An 8,620-nucleotide genomic window follows, 5' to 3' on the forward strand; every position below is an offset into this window, starting at 1 on the left:
TGACAATTCTTTCTATTGACATGAATTTTACTTCAAATGTTGTTTCATGAATTCAAGTGATGTGTACAAACAAACCACATTACAGGGTAGGCATTGTACAAAGACAATAAAATGTAGTTTGCATCTAACCAGATGTGTAAAAGAAAAAGTGCAATGTGATACACAAAGTATAGACAGATGGTGCATAGACAAGTCAAGAAATATAGTTAAGTGTAGACAGTAGTATAGAGTTGATTTACAGAAGATGGTTAGAGTAATATAAATTAAATATCAATATGTGCAGTGTATTAGCAGTTACCTTATAAGAGCAGAATAAATCTGGCTATGTAATATGAACAATGTATGAACAACATGCACAGATATGTGCAATGTAGTGGTAGCAGTGCCATTATAATAGGAGTAAGAATGATCTAGATATATGCAGTGTATTAAGGGATAATGTATAGAACGCCAGTCATTATCGGGAAATAGGTCCCAACAGGGCGAACCGGACCCCGACGTGCAGCTGAGTCAGGGTTGTCAAGATGTCCTGTTGCCTCCTGTAGTCTCCAAAATGGTGGATCCCAGCATCTTCAGTTCGGACCCTGGAAAAGGAAAAAAGGTAAGATTTAACACACATAGGCCTACCATATGCTGAGAAACAGTTGAGTAAAATTGAGTACAGCTATACAGTTGAGGACAGCTATACAAGAACAATGTACAGGAACAGTGTCTAGCTAGCTGAGTTTGACAAATCGGTCTTGTTTTTTAGCCTGTAGCTTTCTACAACAGACGTGAGGAGTGACCAAGTAACCTCAATGCTGCCCTCTGCAGCCTGTGCATTAATTGGCAATAAGGAGATCAATCATTGTTATTATGCAAGCTTGCCTTTCGATGTAACATTACATTAAGAATCGGCTGTCTATGCTAATTCTTATTTTGCACATTTATGTGCATGCACTTACAAAGTTGGCTCAATTTCCAGTTTTTGTTTTTATTGTATTTGTCAATTGTCTCGTTGTAATCCTTTTACTATCCTTTTCTTTATGACACCATTACAAGCACATGTAAAAAAAGAAATTCCCTCACAAGAGACAGATTTCAACCACTCCAGCATAGACAGCATCCATTGTGCTGTGCATCACATCAACTTCAACTCCGTTCCAGACCAATCCAATCTTTTAGTACTACTACAGCTGTCAGTGTCAAAAAGGACAACACACACTCCATTTTCATTCCCTGGCCCCGTGGACAACACTAATGGAGGACATGGCCATTCCTGACTTTGTAGCATAGTTGGCTAACATTATGTTATCATACAATATTATGGTTCGTTTATTTTATTTTGTTTATATAGGCTACAATAAATATTGACCATCGTCATCTAAGGTAAGTTAAGTTGAAGTAGGTAACGTTATTTAGTTTAAATGTTAGTGTTTATAGCTGCTAAGTAGACTAACTGTGTTTGACCAATGATTTTGTTGTAAATAAAATGAGTTTGTCAAAATAAAAGTCCCAGCCATATCTCATGCATTCAGCATTATATCTCCAGAACGGCTTGACGTACATGCTTTAAATTTGGTACGAGTGTTTTTATGGACTCAAAGATGAAGTGAGTTGAAGTTGGAGGTTGAAGGTCAAATGTCAAGGTCAAAAACACCTTGAGTATGATATCTCAAGAATGCCATGTCACACAAGATTCAAATTTGGTTACTCCAAAAGCACATTTGCAGGTATCACAATTACCCTACCAAACAGCTAGCAGCAAGCTCAACAGCCTCACAAACACCAGCAGACTGCATCCCCTCGTGTAATTCTTCGGAATTGCATTTCTAGTTTAGCTTGATTTGCAACCTTGCCGTCAGTTGAACAGTGTGCCATTTTAAATAGCATCCAAAATAAGCTGCCTACCATGAGGTAGGTACTAATTTAATCATGTTTAACTTAATTTTGAAGTGTATTTGGTACCCAAATTGTCACCTTACTGTAGGTTATGATTTAGCTTGATTTGCAACCTTGCCATCAGTTGAACAATGTGCCATTTTAAATAGCATCCAAAATAAGCTCATTAACGTTAACGGTCATGTGAAGGGTTTTAAAAAATAATAATAATCAATTGACAACATATTAAATTGTGTAAAAACATTTATTATTTATTTAACACATCTAAACTAACTAACTAACTAAACTAAACTAAACTAACTAACTATTTACAACTAACTTTACAAACTACACTGGGGTTGCCGCGCACTTGTGGCAGAACCATGCACCCTCTGGAACCTTGTGCATTATCACACACTCAGTGTGGAACCAGAGGGTGCATAGCTCACACTGCACCCATTCATGTATTTCACGGGAGGACCCAGGCGGTGCCAGATCTCTGCATATGGCGCAGTGCTGCTCTGGGTCCTCCCGTGCTGCAGCTATTGTTGCTGCTGCATCTCTTAATAGGCGCTTTCTTGCCTGGGCCTCCTCCTTCTCTCTCTTTTGTTCCTCTCTCTCCTCCCTCTTCCTTTTGAGTTCTGCTGCCCTTACTCTTTTGGTCTCGGCCCTCAGGTCCTCCTCCGCCCGCTTCTCCTGTAAGAGGGCAGCGTACTCGTCACTAGTGATGACTCTTGCTGGAAGGGGAGTACGCTGCCTCTTTGCCGACCTGTTTAACACAGGAGGCAGCAAGATGTTGGCCAACCCCTCTGGGATGACCCCAGCCATCACCAAGGGGTTTGGCTGCCGGTGACAGGTAGGGCAGGTGGCAGTGGCACTGATGGTGACCGGAGGAGCAGAGCCGATGGCAGCAGAGGTGATGACCGCAGGGCCGGTGGCAGGGCCCTCGGTGGGGGCAGCTGGTGTATCTCCTGCAGGGCCGGTGGCAGGGCCCTCGGTGGGGGCAGTTGGTGTGTCTCCTGCAGGGCCGGTATCAGGTTGAGTAGCTGATTTGCGGCCACCAAGCTTCACAATCTGTGAAAAGGTTATTTTGATGAATCATTTTGGTTTGTATTTCTTTTGTAATGAATGTAAACAAGTGGAAATGTAATATTAAATAACAAATATATATTGTTTACCTGTTCTGAATTTACCTCCTCCCTGTTTAAAGGGAAAATGCCCGTGGCCTTAAACCCCGACTGGATGGTGCTGGGAGTTGCTGCCTTAGGGTAGGCATACTTCAGCACTGAGGAGAAGTGCCTTTTCCCCACCACAAAGTCCCCACAGACAAGCCCCATTGAGGCGGCCAGCTTGCTGAAGGCAGTCTTCAAAGGGCCGAACAGCGAGACGTCAAGGGGCTGGAGCACGTGTGTGGTGTGTGCAGGGAGACACACTACTTCGATGTTATTGCCCCTGCAGAGGTCGACCACCTCCTTCGTGACATGTGTGTCATGCCGGTCAAGCGTCAGAAGAAGGGGTCGCTCTGCAGGGGCGTACTTAATAAAAATGCCCCAGCCATCCAGGGCGTAGGCGTTGCTGGGTAGGCACCTGGCATAGATAATAAAAGGAGGAATGCTCACCCCAGCAGCGCTTGCACAGCAGTGCACGGTGATGTGCTCCCTCGTCGTCACTGCCTGCTGATAAACATGCCGCTGACCCTTCTGGGCAAGGACCCTCTCCCTTGACTGCGGCTTGTCTCCAAACCCAGTCTCATCACAGTTAAACACCAGCCACGGCTTGTCGTGTAGCTGGTGTTTGTCAAACAGAGACTGGAGGATGGTGAACAAGCCGTCGATGGCAGTGTCGGTGGTCCCCAACGCCCTGGTTCGGTCGAGTGAGTCGGGCCTCCGGGATGACAACTCGGGGTGGCGAGCCCGAAACCTCGACCACCACATCCTGCTCAGCCCTGCCTCTAAGTTGACCAGAGTAGGTCGGTTGCTGGCCTTGACTATTTGCAAGGCCAGCAACACTGCCACTGCCCGTGTGAGGGGGAATCCGGCGCGGGCCATCCAAATTATGTATGATGTCAAAGCCTCCTCCTCCTCGGCAGAAGGGCCCGATTTGGGTGGTGCTTGTAGGAGTACTTCCCCTTTCTGTGATCCTGCAGAGTGGTGTGCGGGATCTTGTAGATGGCTGCCACCTTCCTTAGACTCCCCCCAGCCTCAAGCTCCTTCAGGGCCTCCTCCATGGTGTACTGTTTTGCCATTTTTTTTATTTTTCTGTAAGTTTAAAAAAAAATGTTTGTTGTTTTGTTAAAGCAAGTTAATGTGTTATGTTCATTAAAACATGTTTTACTTATTTTGTAGACACTTTTTATTCTTATGAAGTAGGTTATGTTCCTGTTAAGTGGTAAGTGGTATAACGTTAGTGTAAGTATATAGTGTTAGGATAGTGGTAAGTCATAAGCATGTCTTTTCATTCTCCATTAGGTGGAGACAAAACCTGACTTAGTGTTTACCATAACAGTTAATGTTAAGTTAGTTGTGGCACACAGTAATGTGAACTTCAATTCATGTAATAAATAAAATGCTTTTACTTTTTTAGTAGCCACATTTTTATTATTATTTTGGCATAGGTTATGTTCCTGTTGTCAGTGGTAAGTGGTATAAGTTAGTGTAACTTTATACAGTTAGTGTTAGGATAGTGGAAGTCATAAGCATAATGTAGACCCTGTCTTTTCATTCCCCATTAGGTGGGGACAAAACTTAATGTTGGCACGTTAACAATTAGGTGGAGACCAAACCTGACTTAGTGTTTACCATAACAGTTAACGTTAAGTTAGTTATGGCACAGTGATGTGAACTTAAATTCATATAATTGCGTCAACCTTGTGACGTTAATTTTAACCTATGAGTCAACCTTGTGACGTTAACCCTGACGCTAATCTTAACCTAGTAACCTAACTTATTGGGCGTGTTCGTATTCATGCAGATCTGTGCAGATCTGACTTGATGTGATGCATGCTGGGTTGAACACAATGGAGAGCATGCATCACATCAAGACAGATCTGCACAGATCTGCATGAAGACGAACACGCCCGTTAACGTTAGGGCAAGCTGTTAGTGTCACCGTTACATCAACTTACCTTGCTGTATGAACATCTGCCTCATCGTGCAGATGTACCATACAGGTTGCACAGATTACATTCATTTTTTAGAACCGTGTTGACTTCATTTAAAATGGTGACCTTCAAAAAGTGTGTCCATAAAGGGTGCATGACATGCACCACACATCTCCGATGTTTAACCATCATTAAAACAACTCAACATAATATCTATACTTGTCATTTAAGTCTTGAACATGTCACAGTTGGTTAGTAATAGTTTTTACTTATGTATTTTATCTCAGGTGAGCACAATTTTATTCATTATTATTGATGAACCCTCCACCCCGCTGACGTGCAACAGCGTGATTCCCTTCCCCAGGCGCCATTTTTAAATTTCTACCGGTATGTGTCCGTAACCGTAGACACAACACACAGGTGGTTGTTGAAGATCAAAGAGGACAAGACACAGATTACATTGGTATATATAACTTTTATTAACCTGGATGTAATTAATTCAACATTCGATCGTAGGTGTCAAGTGTACGGAATCCTGTTACAGTACGGAAAACAATTACACGTCGTTACCGATAATGTTTGCAAATTCTAGCTGTTCTATGCTAACATTATCAAATGCCCCTTTCGTTTGAAAATTCTAAACAAAGATATGTTTTAACGTTAATACTTCAAAATCACAATTGATACATTAATTTTACATTTCAGTAACGTTAGCCATAGGTGTGTGGATTTGAAGAAAATCTGGTTTGGTTCTTAACGAAGGTTTTACTGCCAGAAATATCCGATTTTGTTCATCACACTTGGGTTAGCTAGTGCTGGCCTAGTGGGGCACTTATTTCCGATATTTTAGACAAGTTAGGCTATGCTTATGGGCTGATCGCGTTTTTTTTAGGAATCCACCGACCAATAATGGACAGATTAAAATAAAATAAAAGTTGCCGAGACCCGGAAAGTCACATAGACTAGCAGTTGTGATTGGCGATGTTGAAATAACATGTAACGTTAGCTTAAGAACTGAAGCTTTGACATGTCAAATGACCGTTAAACTGGCGACTCTTTCTAACCTTCTTGTGGCAAGCTCCTGACTTGAATCTAACGTTAGTAGCTAACGCACGAGCTTTAAGTAGTGGCGCATAAAACGTTGACCAACGCAGCACCCAACGCTAACAATTAATCTAAAATTAATAACGCCAATTATGGACAGAGAAAGATTAAATAAAAGTTGCCTAGACGCTGTTAAGTCACATAGACTATAGCAGTTGGCTTTCCTGACATTAATGGTGAATTAACATGTAAAATATTGACTAAGGTTAGGCATGCCAAATTACCGTTAAACTGGCAACTTGTAAAATGAAGGCGCCAGTCGCTGTCGCGTGCACTCTAATGTTCTTGTCCTATGCTCTTGACTTGGATCTAACGTTATTGCTAATGGTACAGGAGCTTAAAGTTGTGGCGCGAAAAAACTTTGACGACACAGCGCCCAGCAAACAATGAATCTAAAATTAATAATGCCAATAATGACACAGTAAAATAAAATAAAAAGAAGTTGCCTAGACCCTGTAAGACTATAACAGTTGGCTATCCTGACATTAATGGTGAAATAACATGTAACAATTGACTAAACCAATTACTTTCCCCCCTCATTGTCATTGTTTATTTTATTAGGCTATTGATTTAATTGACATTGTTGTTTATTATTGCTATTCTCCTTATTATAGTTTGACCAACATTCTAATTTGTTGCCTGTTAAATTTAAGAATTATATTGTTTTGTATTTGTAAGTCGCTTTGGACAAAAGCGTATCCATAACCATATCCATGTCAAACTAGTGCTAACATTACCGTTAAACTGGCAACTTGATAAAGAAGGCTCCTAACGTTCTTGTCGCATGCTCTTGACTTGGATCTAGCATGCGACCAGCTAGTGCTAATGGTACACGAGGTTAGAACGTGGTGGCGCGAAAAACGTTGACCTACGCAGTGCACAAATAACACAAATAATGGACTCAGCAGCTAAATAAAATAAAAGTTGCCGAGACCCTGTAAAGCAGCTAGCAGTAGCCTAGCCCTACGATAATTTTTAGAGCTAGCATAGTAACGGCGATCAAGTGACCAATTGGCTATATCGGACTTGGTCACAGGACATGTCGGTCCATGCTATCGAATGTGTGCTACATTAGCAGTAAATAGCTTTGCACATACCTTAGCTTCCGTTCCTCACCATGTCTTCTTGAACTCTGTCAAACCGGTTACCAAACTGCAAGAATTTATAAGCATTTGGTTAGTTATGAGTTCCTCTGTCTATAGAATATAACGTTATGCCACCAACGGTAGTTTAAACTTACATTGTTGAGGATGTCCAGCAAAAGCGACCACGGCTTAGTAGTTCTGTTGCTGTCCACCGTGAAACTTTTGTGGGAATGAGAAGAAATTTGAATGACGTAGGCTACTCGATTGACGTTTAGGTGACGTCATGTTTTTTAACTACCAATCACATGTATCCCCATTGAAATCATTGCAAGTAATCATTGCCCCAAAAGTCTGTTAAGACAATTGCCATAATAGATCCCATATACTTGTAGAGTTTCAAAACTTCATAATGTTGTCTATGTTTTATTGAGAATAAAACATTGACTCGTGAAATTTGAAAGTCATCGCATGTTGATTGTATTAACATGTATTAGAAATACTGCCCATCCCTGACCATTAGCAAAATACACAACACTGAAGTATTTTGATACAAAATACGAAGGCACTTTCATCATCTCAATAAAATACAAATTACAAAATAGTATTTTGTATTTGAAATACATATTTTAAATACATGTATTAGAAATACTGTCCATCCCTGGGTGCTGCATTTTACAATGGCATCGAACGCGATTCAGCCAATCACAATCAAGGATGATATGATTTTCCCAAATATTTGACCACATTATTAGTGGTTTCCTGTGGTTTAATATCGATTGAAATCACATTGATCTTTAGTTAAATTCTGATTTAAGTACTCATGTATTTTACTCTGTTATATGCTTTTTTTCAGATGGAGAAAAGAACTTCACCTTATGACCGTGCAATGGTCCGTTGCAAATGTGTGGCAGCAAAAGATAAATTGTGTGCAACATCTTTTACATTTGCTGAAATAATCACAGCGGAATGGAAGGAAACGCATCAGAGAGTTCTCTGTGATGCCCAAAATATTTTTTTACTGAATGTCCCAGACAGTGTTGGGTGTAACATGTTACAAAAGTAATGTAATTACTGTAATATATTGCTGTTTGCGGTAACGTGGTAATGTAAGGCATTACAAAAAAAAATTGGGTAATATTTTACTCGGTTAAGTGGTGTTTTGTTTTGATACATATTTGCAAACACCACGCGAGAATAACAGAGAAAAAATCCGCGCAAAATAGTAGAACGTTATCTACTGATACTGGTTGAAGATGACTGTGGTTGCAGCAGACTCGCAGGCGGACTCTATTTGCGGGATGGACATAAGCCTACGCTCATTATTTTTAGCTTGTCAGAGACAAGGCTATGAAGAACATAATAGTTAGTGCACTTTGTGTGCGAAACCGAAAGATCTTTCTATGCCTCACGAAATAGCACAAGTAAATTAATGAAACATCTAGTGCCACGCTAATCTTTTTGATTTTTGATA

At 40.8% G+C, this 8,620-nt stretch overlaps 1 long non-coding RNA gene across 1 annotated transcript; it reads right to left on the reverse strand.

Moving 5' to 3' along the window:
• Window positions 1–486: 486 nt before the first annotated feature.
• LOC143133139 (uncharacterized) lies at window positions 487–7,345 on the reverse strand. Its single transcript, XR_012988472.1, has 3 exons — window positions 7,305–7,345; window positions 7,162–7,216; window positions 487–584 (listed from the first exon to the last, which is right to left on the reverse strand). It is a non-coding gene; the product is annotated as an uncharacterized LOC143133139 (long non-coding RNA).
• Window positions 7,346–8,620: the final 1,275 nt, after the last annotated feature.

The sequence above is a fragment of the Alosa pseudoharengus genome, unplaced genomic scaffold (assembly GCF_046254945.1).
Source record: "Alosa pseudoharengus isolate Yale_2024_CS ecotype anadromous, Long Island Sound unplaced genomic scaffold, YU_APseudo_1.1 YU_APseudo_1.1_scf_19, whole genome shotgun sequence".
Lineage (NCBI taxonomy): Eukaryota > Metazoa > Chordata > Actinopteri > Clupeiformes > Clupeidae > Alosa > Alosa pseudoharengus.